Below are 16,637 nucleotides of genomic sequence, written 5' to 3'. Positions count from 1 at the left end.
GAAGCCAAGCCCAGGTCACAGGGTAGCAGCAGGTAGAGGCAGGTGCAGACCTCCCTAAAGCCCCAAGTGTGGAGGAAGGACAGAGATTGGGGGTGTCCACGGGGGAGCAGTCAAGGGAAGGTTTTCATCAATGATGGGCTTAACCACATTTGAATCTGAGGAGACCAACCCAGAGAGGGGACAGTGTTACTGGGCCTCACAGGGCTGAGGGCCAGGGAACGGGGTGGGGGTGGTGTCAAGGTGGACGTGGCACAAGGGGCTTGCTCTCTCGGAGTCTGGCACCAAGGAAAGCTGAAGACAAAGGTCCTTTGAAGAAAAGGTAGAGAGGAGGATGTGGAATGAGGTTGTGCCCCATGACAGGTGTTTTTTAGGCGAAATGGGAAACAGGGTCTCTTGAGATAAGAGCGAGCCAGTAGGAGAAGTAGAAATGAGAGGAATGCATGTCCCTGGAGGCCTGGCTGAGGTGATGCCCGTAAGTCTGTTGTGCAGTGCCAGGGCAAGACAGGCCCAAGGAGGCTGGGGGAAGTGTGGGAGGGAATGGAGCGCAAGTCCCCTCACCTCTTGGGTGTAGAGATGCTTTTCCTTTTTAATTTCTTGGTCAGAGGAGCAGGGAAGCCATTGCGCCGTATTTAGTAAGACCAAGAGGTAACAAAGCCTATTGTCAGCTGTGGAAATGGTGGGAGGACTGGGAGGGCACATCTGTGGTGGGAGAAGGGGCGAGGGGATGTGCAGTGACCTGGAGCACATGGGACGCCAGGGCCAAGGCTTCCAGGCCCAGGCACTGGCAGGACGTCTGCTGCAGACTGGCAGTGTGGGCACATGAGTTGGCCTTTTACTCACAAAGTGTCCCCAAGCTGGCAGAAACCACCTTGGAGAGTCAGGGACCAGTGGCCCTCTTCACCACTCCCAGAAATCCAGGCCCCCTTTTTATTCCCCTTCTAAACTCTAGAGAGTGCCTTTGCTTCCTTCCCAAAGTGACTTCCACACTAAAATATCCTGTTCTTGGGGAGGCAGCAGACTCTAGAGGCTAGAAGATGTAGGCTTTCCATGATGGCGCCAGCTGCCAGGGAAGGAGGACCGGACCGCACTAGTGCAAGGCCCAGGAAGGGGAGGCAGGAGCCGCTCCAAGGAGCCAGGGTTGACTTCTTGCAAGGAATTGCGTTTTTAATTGCTTTTGGAAGTCTTGACTGTGTGCACACATCCCACACAGCAGTGATTTTAAAATATTTTAATCACCAGAGCCCTTTCATGAAATCCGTAAAATCCGCCTGCTATGAATAAGCAAGGGTGGGACAGCCCAGCGCCTCTCCGGGCTCCCTCCCAGGGGTGGCATCACGCTTCCACCAGAGAGGAATCAAAGAACACTCACAGGCACGAGAGCAGAGCAAGTGCCAGGAAAGGGCATCATTGAAGAGATGGAATAGGACCCCACGTGACTGTTAGCACTTGCCCAGTGGGCCAGCAACTTGGAAGTCCCCGGCAGGAGGAACACGCGAGTAGGTGTGGCGAGGTCCCCCTGGTTTGAAAGTGCAGGGAAATGCAGACCGGTGGAGAAGGACAGATGAGGTTGGATGGAGCAGTAGGTAAGAAAGAGCTTGTAAGACAGCAGGAGGCAAAGCTCGCAGAGCTGCCCTCGTGGCACCTTCTGTGGCAGGGAAGACAGGCATTAAATGAATAGTTAAAACTACAGACTTAGTAAGTGCTTAAAGGAGAACAGGAATGAGAGGCACCGTCCTGCTAGATTATAAAGTGTGCAAAGGCAGCTGCATTAGCCCCAAGTTTTTTTGAGCATGAAATGCAGGCACATTAGGACTGGATGGCACCGTGGGGACAGTGTGTGCAATTCGGGCCCCCAGAAGGCCAGGATGGTACCCAGCAGGGAACTCAGGACCAGGAGGAGTCACAGGAGTGCCCAAGCTCTCAGTTCATCCTCCAAAAAGATGTTGCTACCGCCAGTGATGAGCAGATGAGACCAAGTACTTTACTGAAAGAAGGATGAAAAAGGCAGATGATGTCATGGCAGACGAGGAAACAGGATGCTTTGACCTGTCCTGCCTTTTTTTCTCACAGATGAAGCAGAGGGGGCCCGTGCATTCATTCTGTGGCCACTCCCAGGACCCTCAACTGGGTTGCCACGCAGGAGGGGCTGGGCTGGCCCTGGTTGAATTCTGTCCAATTTAATTCAGTTCAGTCTGCAAGAACGAGTCAGACATCCTCCTTTCTCAGCTGTGGCCATGAGACAGGCATGCCCGGCAAACGCTGGAGATACTATTTGATGGCTGATTCCCTTCCACAAGTGTGGAGTGGAGTGCAGCTGCACTGACCTGGGGCTGTAGGGAGCCCACCAAGCCGGCCCTGGCACCCCCTTAGACCCCATGTTGTGCGTGTTTCCCACATGCTGCAGACAAGTTGGTGTGCCTGTGCAAGCTCCTATCTTGATATAAGAACATGCCCTCATCAAGGTTGCATGCCTCACCTGGGATGGGAGAACACAGGTCTCCCCCCATCCCCCACCCACCGCACACAGAGTAGCTCCTGAAGGGAAAGCAGACATGCACCCCACCTCCTGAGCGGCCCCTGGCAGGTCGAGTCCTAAACTCAGCTCCACTGCCAAGTGGCAGAGGGCCTTCAGCCAAGGCCATGGGGGCCTCAGTCTGCTGGTGGGATTGGGCTGGCAGTCACTGCCTCCTAGTGGCCCCCAGGACTCTGGGGGAAAGGTGTGTCCCATGCCTACAGCAGCTTCCGCAAGAGCTCTCTCCCTCCCCTTTCCTTTCTTTGTCTTTTGCTGGTCTGGCTTTGTGTTTTGTTTTTCCTTGGCGGTAACAGGTATCTGTGTCTGGATCTGGAGGCTTCATCAGGCCCCCAAGGGTACCCCCTCAGCCCTGGTCTTCTGTACCACGTCCCTGCCTCCATCTGACCCCACACCCTTCTGGGCTCTGCCCTCCACAGCCCTGAGGGTGAATTGGCAGTGTTGGAGCACAGGCCCAAGGCCCCAGAGCAGACAGATGAAGCCCCTTCCATGAAGCACCCCACCACTTGGGCTGTCGGTCCCACTGCCCCCCAGATTCATGTAGCCTTCTGGCACACAGGGATTTCTAAAAAGCAGTTGACAGGTACCAAGAGGTTTAATACTTTGTGTTAGTCTGGCAGTTGGAGAAGGGCAATTATTACCCCCAGAAAACATGGTGTGGAAGATGCCCTGTCTGTGCGGGGGGGGGGGGGGGCGCTGCAGACAGGTGCTGAGAATTCCAGAACATTCTATCCCCCAAAAATCAATTTAGTTCTTCCCATTGCTGGTTTCTTACGTTTACTCTGTGCATAAAGTAGACCTTGAGTTGTGTGTTTATGACTCCTTTTTTCTCCCCAGGACTCTAATACATGCATTAAGTCTAGAAAGCAGTCTACTGCTTTTCCTGCCAGAATTTTCTTGGATCTTGGGACACCCTGTCTCTCACTGGTGGTTCTCAAAACAGCTTAGTCACTTCCTGACCCCCCGCATCTCCCAAGAGCTCCTCTCCACCAATTTGGGCCACTCAGCCCCTTTTGGCTCCTTATTTTTTTCTTTTTTAGTAGACTTCATTGTTTTTAGTAGTTTAAGATTGGCAGAATAACTGAGCAGCTAGCCGGCAGAGCTCCTAGTACCAGCCCCGCCCCTCACCACGGGCAGCCACAGACCCTTTTGCTCTGTTGTCTCTATACGTTTGCCTTTTCCAGAATGTCATGTAATTGGAAATATAAAGAGTGTAGCCTTTTCAGATTGGCCTTTTCCATGTAGCAATGTTGTGTTTAAGCCCACTTCATGTCAGTTTATAGCTTGATAGCTCATTTTTCCTCCAACTTGATTGAGATAAAATTGACAAGTAAAATTGTATATATTTAAGATGTACAACATGAAAAAAAAAGAGATGTACAACATGATAATTCAAAATACATGTGCTTCAAGGGATGATCACCACTACCCTGTTAACGCATCCATCACCTCACAGTTTCTCTGTGTATGTGTAATGACAACACTTAAGATCTACTCAGCAAATTTCAAGTATACAGCACAGTATCATTAACTACAGTCACCGTGCATCCCCAGAAGTCATTTATCTTATAAGTGAAGGCTTGGACCCTTTGACCAGCATCTCCCCCTCTCTCCCACCCCCCCCCCCAGCCCTTGGTAACCACCCTCTCCTCTGTGTTTATGACAGCACATTTCTTTTCATCTTGGAATAATGCTACATTGTATGGGCATCCCACAGTTTGTTTACCCATTCACCTATAAAGGGCATCTTGGTGGTTTCCTCTGGGGGAATTATGTATAAAGCCGCTGTAAACCGTCTGCACATTTTCCTGTGGATGTAAATTTTCATCTCATTCAGGTAATACCTACCCTTTGGTGCATGATTGCATCAGACACATACAGTTAAAGGAAGAAATGGTATGATTTCTCTACAGCCTCTTCAGAGGGAACACACCTGATTCTATGAGGCCAGCATTACCCTAATGTACCAAAATCAGACAAAGATGTTGCAAGAAAAAAAGCTATCTTTCATGACCATAGGTGCAAAAATGTTCAACAAATATTAGAAAAAAAGAAAGAAAGAAAAAAATCCAACAACATATAAGAAGAATTATAGGGGAGCCTGTCTGGCTTGGTCGGTGGGGCATGTGGCTCTTGATCTCAGGGTTGTTAAGTTCGAGTCCCACATTAAATGTAGAGATTACTCTAAAAAATCTTTAAAAATATAAAATAGTATTACACTCCATGACCAGGTAGGATTTATTTCAGGTATGCAAGACTGGTTCAACATTTGGAAATCAATGTAATCTATCCTATCAACAAACTAAAGAAGAAAAATCACATGATAATACCAATAGATGCAGAAGAAGCATATGGCAAAATCCAACACCTTTGCTCATAAAATCTCAGCAAAGTAGAAAACAAACAAACAAACAAAATACCACCAAACCTAGGATTTTGTATTCAGTGAAAGTATCCTTCAAAAATGGAGAAATACTTTCTTAGGCAAAAGCTGAAGGAATTCAGGGCCCCAGGCTGTTTCAGTTGATAAGAATGTGGACACTTGATCTCAGGGTCATGAGTTTGAGGCCCACATTACTTGAAAAAAAATTTTAGGGTCGCCTGGGTGGCTCAGTCATTGGGCGTCTGCCTTCTGCTCAGGTCATGATCCCAGAGTTTTGGGATCCAGCCCTGTATCAGGCTCCCTGCTTACCAGGAAACCTGTTTCTCCCTCTCCCACTCCCCCTGCTTGTGTTCCCTCTCTTACTGTGTGTCTCTCTCTCTCTGTCAAATAAGTAAATAAAATCTTAAAAAAAAAAATTAGAGGAGCCTGGGTGGCTCAGTTAGTTAAGTATCTGCCTTTGGCTCAGGTCATCATCTCAGGGTCTGGGCATCATTCCCCATGACAGGCTCCCTGCTCAGCAGGATGCCTGCTTCTCCCTCTTCCTCTGCCCTTCCCCTTGCTCATGCTCGCTCTCTCTTTCAAATGAATAAATAAAATCTTTAAAGATAAGAAATAAATTAATTAAATAAATAAAAGTATTTTTTAAAAAGCTGAAAAATTTTGTTGCCAGTAGAGCTTGGCCAGAAATGTTAAAAGAGGGCGCCTGAGTGGCTCAGTGGGTTGAGCCGCTGCCTTCGGCTCGGGTCATGATCTCAGGGTCCTGGGATCGAGTCCCGCATCGGGCTCTCTGCTCGGCAGGGAGCCTGCTTCCCTCTCTCTCTCTCTGCCTGCCTCTCCGTCTACTTGTGATTTCTGTCAAATAAATAAATAAAATCTTTAAAAAAAAAAAAGAAAAGAAAAGAAATGTTAAAAGAAGTTCTTCAGAGAAAAGGAAAATTATTTAGGTCGGAATTTCAGCTCTACATAAGCTTTTTTTTTTTTTTTTTTTTTTTAAGAGAGAGAGAGAGGATCTTAAGCAGGTTCTATGCCCAGCATGAGCCTAACACAGGGCTTGATCTCATGGCCTGGAGATCATGAGCTGAGCCGAAATGAAGAGTCAGCTCAAGAGTCAGCTGGCTGAGCCGCCCAGCTGCCCCACCTTTTTAAATACTCTACTCCCTCTCACTCCTTGCTTGCATGGTTTCAGACAAGAAATCTGAGGTGATTTTCACCGTTATTTCTCTTTAGGTGAGCTGGGGGGTTTTGTTTTTGTTTTTCTTTTCTTGTGGCTTCTTTCCAGTTGTCCTTTTGTCTTTGGTTTCCTGCAGTTTGAATATGCCTAGATGGGCTGTGTTGCTGAGTGTTGTCTAAGATTGCTGAATTTTGGGGCGCCTGGGTGGCTGAGTGGGTTAAGCCTCTGTCTTCGGCTCGGGTCATGATCTCAGGGTCCTGGGATCGAGCCCCACATCAGCGGGGAACCTGCTTCCTCCTCTCTCTGCCTGCCTCTCTGCCTACTTGTGATCTCTATCTGTCAAAAGAATAAAATTAAAAAAATATATATTGCTGAATTTGTGGTTTGGTTTCTGCCATTAATTCTGCAGTATTCTCTGTTTTTTGTTGTTGTTATTTTGGAGAGTTTGTGTTTCGTTTTTTTTGTTGTTGTTGTTTTGTTTTTTTCCGTGATAGAGACACACCAAGGCACTCACACTACCTTCTGGGAAGCCAGGGTCCCGCTTCATTTTCCGCAGCACTTTTTTTTTTTTTTTTTTAAGATTTTATTTTTAGGGGGCACAGCATCTGCCTTTGGCTCAGGTCATGATCCCAGGTCCTGGGATAGAGCCCCGCATTGGGCTCCCTGCTCAACAGGAAGCCTGCTTCTCCCTCTCCCACTCCCCATGCTTATGTTCTCTCTCTCTCTCTCTCTCTCCCTCTCTCTGTCAAATAAATAAATAAATAAATCTTTTATTTAAAAGGTTTTATTTTTAAGTATTCTCTACACACAAGTGGGGTTCAAACTTACATCCCCCAGATCAAGAGTCACATGTTCCACCAACTGAACCAGCCAGGCACCCCTCCCAGCACTTATCTTCTTGCAAAAATGAGTTCACAAATACCACTTTGTAAACATCTTATCTCACTTATGGGAAACTCATTTCTGTGCTGAGGATAAGAGCTCACCGTCCGTTAGCAGCCATGCTGACCTCTGGCACAGGGGATTTGGGGTCCCACCTGCAGCCTCTGTGGACCTATCTATCCCTTCCTGTGTCCTGTTCCTGTGAGGCATCCATACTGTGGGCTCATGCAGAGAAGGGACCCAGGATGACTGATGGATTTTTGGGGCCCGGGGCCCTATTCTGTTCAACTACATATTCCTGAATACTGTTGGTGGACATTTCTCAGAAGGCAAATCGTGAGCATACCAGCCATGCCACCAGAGCTTGTGGACATACTTGGGGCTCACACTGGTTCAGCCACAAAGCCCAGAGTGCCTGGTACCTGCCCACTGATGAGGCACCCTGAGGCTGGTGCCCACCCCCACGCCACTGCCTGTGAAGGGGTGCTGGTTATTCAGCCTCTGTCCCCAGAAGTGAGTGTGTGCTCACTGGGCCCAGAGCGGCTGCGGTGGGTGCCCGCGCCTCGGAGTCACACATCCGTCACCACTGACACCACACAATGTGGGCAGTGAGTGTCAGCCATTATTCCTTTAAATGTTTCTTCTGCTCCTATCTTCTTCCAGAATTCCCATTCTGTATATGCGACATCTTTTGTAATCATCCTGCTGTCCTTGGACATTGTTACTTTTTTTTTTCCCTTTGCATTTTCGTTTGGAAGGTTTCTAGTGACATATCTTCAAGTTCATGAATTCTTTTCTTGGCTGTGCCCGGCCCACCTATGTGCCCACCAAAGCCATTCTCCATTTCTGTTAAATTTTTTAAAAATTTCTACCTTTTCTTTTTGATGCTTTCTTAGAGTTTCCATCTCTCTGCTTACATTACCCATCTATTCTTGCATGTTGCCCACTTTTTCTGTTAGAGCCCTTAGCATATGGACCATGGTTGTGTTAAATTCCCCATACAAGGGGGCATACTGCTGGCTCAGTAGGAAGAGCAGGTAACTCTTAGTCTCGGGGTTGTGAGTTCAAGTCCCAAGCTGGGTATAGAGATTACTCATAAAATAAAATCTTGGGGCACCTGGGTGGCTCAGTTGGTTAAGTGCCTTTGGCTCAGGTCATGATGCCAGTGTGCTGGGATCGAGTCCTGCATCGGGATCCCTGCTCAGTGGGGAACCAGCTTCTCCCTCTCCCACTGCTGCTCTCCCTGCTTATGCGCTCTTGCTCTCTCTCTCTGTCAAATAAATAAAATTTTTCTTAAAAAAATAAAATAAAATAATAAAATCTTTAAATTCCTGCCAATAATGCCAACATCTCTGCCATAGCTGAGCCCGGGTCTGAGGCTTGCCTTCTCCCTTCAGACAGTGCCTTTTTTTTCACAAGCTTGTAGTTTTTGTCAAATTTCAGACAGATGTTGAGTAACTGTGATAGCGCTTTAATGAGAGGTTTATGTGTTTTTCTGGCGAGGAGTTAGGCTCAGAGACTGAGGTTTCCTCTTGTGTCCTTGTTTATGTTTCCTCTGTGGTCTTTGGGTGTCTCTAGAAACTGCTTTGGTGGAGTCAGCCTTGCACCGGTATTCACTTAGGCAACACATGTGTTAAGATTGGAATGACACGGGGCAGCTGGGTGGCTCAGTTGGTTAAGCATCCAACTCTTGATATCAGCTGAGATCATGATCTCAGGGGTATGGGGTCGAGCCCCTCACTGGGCTCTGTACTCAGCAGGGAGTCTGCTCAAAATTCTCTCCCTCTGCCTCTGTCCCCTCCCCCTGTTCTCACTCTCTCTCTCAAGATAAATAAATAAAATCTTAAAAAAAAAAAAAAAGGTTAGGGTTGCCTGGGTGGCTCAGTGGGTTAAGCCTCTGCCTTCAGCTCAGGTCATGGTCTCCCGGTCCTGGGATTGAGCCCCACATCGGGCTCCCTGTTCAGTGGGGAGCCTGCTTACCCCTCTCTCTCTGCTTGCCTCTCTGCCTGCTTGTGATCTCTGTCAAATAAATAAATACAATCTTTAAAAACAAACAAAAGGTTGGAATGGCAACAGAGATCAGCATGACCCTTGTGCAAGGGTGACACATGGATTTGTGAAGAATCAGCCTTGTAACAGTTGTTACAGCGGCAACTCTCTTAGAAACAGGAGCCCTGCTTGGGGCTGGAAGACAGAGGGAGGGGAGTTGTCCCAGGATCAGATGATTAGGTCTGTCTTCTTGTGGCCTTGTGGCCCCGCCCGTGATTCTCACAAGGGCTGCTTCTCAGGGCTTTTTTGCCTCCCTGGGTAAGACAAAGGCTACAGGGGGCTGGAGTCGCCATGTTGGATGAGGCTCTGGGGAAGTTGTCTCTGTCATGGGCTGGACTCTGTGTGTGTGTGTAGAATAAACCATCTAAGCATATTTTTTTTTTAAGATTTTATTTATTTGGCAGACAGACATCTCAAGTAGGCAGAGAGAGAGAGAGAGAGAGGAAGTGAAGCAGGCTCCCCGATGAGCAGAGAGCCCGATGCGGGGCTCGATCCCAAGACACTGGGATTATGACCTGAGCTGAAGGCAGAGGCTTTAACCCACTGAGCCACCCAGGCGCCCCCATCTGGGCATATTTCAAATGATCACATGTCCCCTCTCCCTTGCATCAAACACAAAAGAATTTTGTTCCAGTCTTCACTGTGAGGACCTGCTGGGGCTCCTTAGAGGTAAGACGTGGAAGAGTGTGCTTCCCTGCCCCCACTTTGACTGGTTCACTGAGGGTGAGTTTCTAATTCTCAAGCTAGTTCTTGCTCAGCCTCCAGCATTTCATGAACATTACCATTTAAGCAGTCATGTAGATGTTCCTACCACTTCCTGGGGGCCTGCTCCTGCTACTGGTGAGTTGGGATACTCTGTCTTTGCCTGAGTCTACAGTTTGAGGGAGGAGGTGTTGCCCCCTGACCTCAATTCTCTGCTGGGTCTTTCGAGGGCAGGAGGGATCCCGAGTTCCCTATATGTTAAAGCTTAACCTGAAGGCCTTTCCTATATTTGTGCTTGCTCCCCAATGCCTTTCTGACAAGTGTGTCTAGACAAGTGTTTACTCAGCAGGTGGTGTTGGAGAAAACTATTCAGAAATAGCTCTGCATCTGATTTTAACACAGGCCAATGTGGACAACAGTGGGGGGTAACCATAGGAGCTGGGACACATCTGCCATGGGTGACCAGTAATAAAATCTATTTTCCAAAATATAAAAAAAAACCTAGAAATACAAAAACCTTGCCTCCTTCCCAACTGTTAATCAAAAAATATTATCTGCTTGCATGAAAAAAAAAATCCAGTGCCATTAGAAATCAGAAAATGCAAATTAAAGATAAAATGTGAGGCACTTGGGTGGCTCAGTCAGTTGGGTGTTGTCTGCATTTGGCTAGGGTCATGGTCCCAGAGTCCCAGGATTGAGACCCTGCTCGGGCTGGCTTCCTGCTCAGTGGGGAGTGTCCTTCTCATCTCTCCCACCCCTCTCCACCCCCTACTCCTGCTCTCTCTCTCTTTCAAATAAATGAAAATCTGTTTTGAAAGATTTCACTGATTTATTTGAAAGAAGGAGCAAGCACAAGCAGGGGTCATGGGCAGAGGTAGAGGAAAAAGCAGGGAGCCCAATGTGGGGCTCCATCCCAGGACCTGAACTGAAGGTGGATGCTTAACCAACTGAGCCACTCAGATGCCCCAAATAAAAATCTTTTTTTTTTTCCCAAATAAAAATCTTAAAAAAAAAAAAAAAGGTGAAGTGCCAGTTTGTGTATAACCTATAGGCTTTCTGGGTTTTTTGTTTTGTTTGTTTGTGCATCTGTTTTTAGCAAAAGCAAAATTATAAAAGCCAAATGTGAAGTTGTAAGGAAACATGTGTCCTTTGGCATTGCTAATAGTGCTGTAAATGAATACACTGAAATCTGGCAAATGTGATGAGCCAGTCAGATGTGTTTTGACTCCGTAATACCCTTACTGGGATTTGGGGGGAGGGATTTTTTTGTTCCCTAGACAATAATCCAAGAGAGAACAGCCACGTGGACAAAGGTGTTTGTACCAGCACTATTTGAAATCCCCAAAAGAAGACAAATAGCCTCCCTGCCCTTCTTTAGGGAATGGTCTAGCAAACTTGCAAATCAATACAGCAGTTACCAGAGTCTTCATGTCACTATTCCCACCCCCACGATTTGATCTTCCAGCATGCAAATCCCAGACCCACTTGTAAATCAGACAGTTTTCAGTCTGGTCCTCTGAAATGACATTGCCCCTTCTCTTGTCCACTTGCCAGGAAGTTCCTGGAAAAGCACACTGTGTGTCTTGCTCATTTTGGTACGCCTGCCACCTACTTCAAGCTCTGGTACAAAGAAAGGCTCTAAAAAGGCTAATGTGCAAAACGTGGGTCACAGACCCACTGTATCACCATCACTGGGAGACTGTTAGAAATGCAGAATCTTTGTGTTTTTTCTATAAGATTTTATTTGTTTACTTACTTATTTAAGATTTTGTTTATTTATTTGACAGGCAGAGATCACAAGTAGGCAGAGAGACAGGCAGAGGGAGTGAGGGAAGCAGACTCCCCGCTGAGCAGAAAGCCCAACTCAGGGCTCAATCCCAGGACCCTGAGATCATGACCTGAGCTGAAGTCAGAGGCTCAACCCACTGAGCCACCCAGGTGCCCCCAAGATTTTATTTACTTATTCTACAAGGAGAGACACAGCAAGAGAGGGAACACAAGCAGGAGGAGCGGGAGAAGAAGAATGAGGCTTCCAGTGGAACAGGGAGCCCGATGTGGGGCTCAATCCCAGGACCCCAAGATCATGATCTGAGCCAAAGGCAGAGACTTAGCTGACTGAGCAACCCAGGTGCCCCAGAATCTCTCGTTTAAGAGGGTAAAGTTTATGTTATCTATATATGCTACCACAATAAAAAAATCAGAATGCAGAATCTCAGGACCCACCTCAGACATGCTGCCTTTCAGCAAACCCATTTGAACAAATTCCCAGGTGATCTGTTTACATTTTGAGAAACCCTGTATGTTAGATGGATAGTTGCTCTTAAAATATAAATTCCCATCATTAGTTACTATTTCTAATCATAACATATACTTTTTCTCCCTCACCGTGGGAGGCTGCTCTTCATCGTCTCTTGGACTCCTTCCTCTGCACGAAGAATGGAGAAATCACAGTGGCAGCTGGCAGACTCCAAGGACAGCACGATGCCATGGCAACGTCTTCCATCAGTAACTTAATTTCATCTCCTCTTTTACATCTTGCTCTCCTCAGCCCTGAAGCTGGGAATTTTTTAATTTGGAAAGAACCAAAGATGGCTTGTGGTTGCCATGACAACAGCAACTGCACCCTTCCTAATGGGCTTGGATCTCATAAAGGAAACTTATCAGCAAATCAGAGAATTTTTAACCCCAAGGAGCTACAGAGAGACTTGCATCCCCTCACTTGGCCGTGGAAGGCCCTGGGGCTGGGAGGTGAGTCTTCCTGTTTGCTGCATGGTAAGCTGCCAGCCTGCTTTGAAGTCATCCCTAGGCAAGCTGCTCAGCCTGGCCAACCCAAGGTGTTTAGGCAGGATTTGGGGACAGAAAACAGCCTAGAGGACCCTTTAGGAAGACTGTTTTAGGTGCTTTTTTTTTTTTTTTTTAACTGAGCATTATGCCCAACGTGGGTCTTGAACTCATGACTCTGAGATCTAGAGTTGCCTACTTTACCGACTGAGCCAGCCAGGCACCCTACTTTTGGTGTCTTGCTACTCCCCAACCCCAGCATATTTGCTTGCCTAGGGCTGTCAAAATAACAAGCCAGGTGGCCTCAACAACAGAGATTACTGTCTCACAGTTCTAGAGGCTGCAAGTTCAAGATCAAGGTGTTGGCAGCTTTGGTTACTTCTGAGGCCTCTCTCCTGGGTGTGTCAATGGACAGTCACCCTCTCCCTGTGTCCTCACATGGTGGGTCATCCCTGCATGTGTCTGTGAACTGATTTCCTCTTATAAGGACACCAGTCAGACTGGATCAAGGCACCTTCCTAATGACCTCATTTTGACTTAATCACCTATTTGAAGGCTATCTCCAGTCACATTTGGAGGGACGCAATTTAGTGTGTAACAACTGGCTAGACTGGATCCTCCAGGGATGCGGACAGTACCCTACCCCATAACCATCTCTGTATGTGAGAGCCTGTGTGGGTCCAACTCCAGCACATGATCACAAACACACCACTGTGTCCACACATGGGTCTGGAGAGCCTCCCATGGGCAGTTAGACAACTGCAGTGTCCTGGATCCCATACTGCATTCCACCTTTGATGAGTGTAGCCTGATCCATCACCTTTGTTGGGCTCGAGTCCGTAATCACCAAGCAGGCTTGCTGGCAGCAGGTGTACAACACCATTGAGCACCAAGGCACTGAGTCATGGTGCGCCAGGTTCTCATGGACTCTCTCATTCCCTCTCCTCTGTGGTGCACTTCCGGTGCACTGGGGTTCTGGTGCACTGGTCTTCTGGTGCCCTGGGCAGCCCAAGCAAAAGAGCTGGGCATCTTAGAGCTCATTTACACTTCAGTCGTCCTGTAGGAGTGGCTCATTCAACAAATTATGTTGCAAGCATTGCAGATACAGCTGAGGACAAACCCAGACCCTGCCCTCAGGTGGCTCACATCCTGGTGAGAGAGACAGACAATAAACCAAACAGAAGAAAACACAGGCCAGTTGTGGTGGTGGTGGTGGCTGGGGTTGCTGAAGAGGAAAATCAAAGCTGGGTGAGGAGGGAGAGGGAGTGGTGGGTAGGAGCTTCTGGTCAGCAGAGCCTGGAGAATACTGCTTCTCCGGTGAGGACACATTTGAGCAGAATCCTGAAGAAAGGGGCCTTCCAGGGGAAGGGACAACAAGCACAGAGTCCCCAAAAAGAGGCAGCAAGGAGGTGGTGTGTCTGAAGAGTAGTAAGCAAGGGGAGGTTGTCACGAAGAATTTAACCTCACCCCCAAAGAGTGCCATTTGCCTTCTGCTTTGGGGAGGCAGTTACTAAGCTCTACCAAGAGTGCCTGTTTGCCTTGGGCGGGGGGCTTCTAATAGCCTAACAATGAGATTTCAAATAGGGACGTGGCACAATTATATTCAGGCTGGAACTGAACACACAAGAAAGACCAATGTTGTGATGAGGGGGCTGCAGACTGAGATCACTAGGAGGACACTCAATTAATCACACCTGTGCAATGAACTCCAGTAAAAGCTCTGAGCACCTGGCCCTGAAGAACTTCCCTGTCAGCAGCACCGTGTGGGCCATCCCTCACGGGCACTGAGAGGAGGGTTGTGTGCGGCTCTAAGGACAGAAGGCAGCTCACCCCTCAAGTCTGACGCTCTCCTAGACCAGTCCCTGGGTGCTTTTCCTGCAGCTGGTCTTAATCAGCATCCTTCCTGTGCTGTAAACTGTAACCGTGAGTAAAGAGCTGTGAGTCCCTCCAGGAAATTGTCAACCTTGGCTAAGGATCCACTTGGGGACTCCCAAACATGCCATTAGTGTCAGAAGTGGAGGTGGTCCTGTGGGGACTGGTCCCTCCAAATGTTGTAGTTGGCCAAATGCAGGGGTTGAAGTAGGAAATTGAGAGGGACAGGGAGGTGCCAAGTCTTGGGGGGCCATTGGAAGTACTTTGTTTTTTAGTCTGAGTGCAGTGGAAAGCTCCCGGAGGCTTTTGAGGAGGGACAGGTCTGGATTTTGTTCTTGAAGAGTCAGTGTGTGAGGAGTAAGGAGACAAAGCTTGCTGCTCACCTGTGGCAGTCATCATCATGAGAGAGAAGAGTGGCCCCAGTGTCAGGCACTGCTGGCAGGAGAGGGACTTTCTGAGGGCCCACTGTGGGGCATGATGGGGAGACCCGAGGTGAGGGGCTCAGAGGTTTTGGCTGTCCTGGAAGTTTGGCTGTGCCTTTTACTGAGGTGGTGATAGCTGTGGCTCGATTGAGGGTGCCCTGGCTTTGAGGTGTCCCCTAGAGCTCCAAGGGTGGTTCAGAGTGGGCATATGGACTTGGAAGCCTAGGATTTGGGGGCTGGGGGTCCGTGCTGAGGCACACCCTGGGAGCCATCAGGTGGTGTGAAGTGCTGCCTGACCACCACGGAGATTTGGCTGAACCCGGATGTGAGTTCTGGCAAGGAACAGGTGGAGTGGAGGGAGCCCAAGAGTGGGGAGGAGCCCAGCCAAGCTGCTCCTGGGCAGTTTTGCTTTTGAAGAATTAGAGAGAAGCATGATGATGGAGAAAATGGATATGGAGATGACACCACGTCTCCCATCCTGATGGGACAGCCCAATAAGGCAGAGACTGAGGATGCAGGAGAAAGAGGGTCCTGTGACTGAAGCAGACCAGCTAGCATGTGGGGTGGGGTAGACCTGATGAGCCAGTGACATGCAGGTCTTAGAGGACAGAGCAATGTGTGCATGGTGGTGGAAGCGGGCCGGTGGAAGGTTTAGGGTGGAAGCAGTGAGAAACACTCCTGCTGACACTGATGTCTTCAGTAAAGCAGGACACAGAGCTAGCACAGGCAGAGGGCAGGGGCTGGTGTAGGATTGTCTTCCAGGAAGGCAGAAATCTGAATGGCCACAGCAGGCGGGCAAGGGTAGGATTGTCAGGAGGACAGTTCTGCCCTAGAAAGTGGTCACCCCAAGGGAAAACATCTCTCCAGCTATAGCAGAGAGAGTCACATTTACCCAGGACTGGGGTTCACTGGGCAAGTCTGTGATGTGATAAAGGTGCTCAAGGGAGGTGAACAAAAGGAGAAGAGCCACCGGTGGGTAAGTAGTGAAGACAGGGAGTTGTGTGGCTCCCAGTGCTGGTGAAGGCAGCCGTGGTCCTGCTAACAGGAGAGGGCCAGAGAGCACAGTGTTGTGACCCAGAGTGGGCTTCTGGAGGGTGTGACAACAGGGACCAGGCAGCGGGTGGCAGACCGCAGGCCACGGTTGATAGCCTGTGAAATCACATAGAGAGTCATGTGCAGGATGTCATCAATAAAAATAAAACTGAAAAGAACAGTGTTAGGGCGTTACACAAGACAAGACAAGACTACGTCTTAAATCGTGAAACTTTTTCATACGTATGTGTACTAGATCATAATGTAAAATGGGTTTTTAAAGCTTTAAATTTGCCATTTTAACTGTTAAGTGTATAATTCAGTAGCATTGATACATTTACATTGTTGTGCAGTCATCCACACTACCCTCCAAATTTCTCATCACTCCAAATAGAAACTTTGTACCCATAAAATGTATTCTTTACTGTGGTCATAGTTAAAAACATTTAAAAGGCACTGGTCAGTGGTCAGGAAAGGGATCCATCCTGGGGGTCATGCAGAGGGCAAGATTCTTGCAGGAGAGGGGGCAGTGAGCTCACAGGCCAGGGTACTGGATTCACATGCATCACATGCATCAATCCCTTAGATTTTAAGGAAAAGATGTATTTCTGAGGATGAAGCTAGGAACTACAATGCAAAGCACAATAGGAAATCTGGTGCAAAAATATTCCAAGAATGCAGGAATCCAAAGAAATGGAGCGGAAATCATCAATGTGCCTAACGAGCACATAGTTATTTGGGTATGTTAAATTCAATATTCTGCAGCCACTAAAATCATTCATTAAAAACTGCAGTAAGAGTAAAATGCCCCTT

The sequence above is a fragment of the Neovison vison genome, chromosome 3 (genome assembly GCF_020171115.1).
Source record: "Neovison vison isolate M4711 chromosome 3, ASM_NN_V1, whole genome shotgun sequence".
In the NCBI taxonomy this organism is placed as follows: domain Eukaryota; kingdom Metazoa; phylum Chordata; class Mammalia; order Carnivora; family Mustelidae; genus Neogale; species Neogale vison.
The sequence above is the reverse complement of the archived record's forward strand: the minus strand, read 5'-3'. Positions refer to the sequence as shown.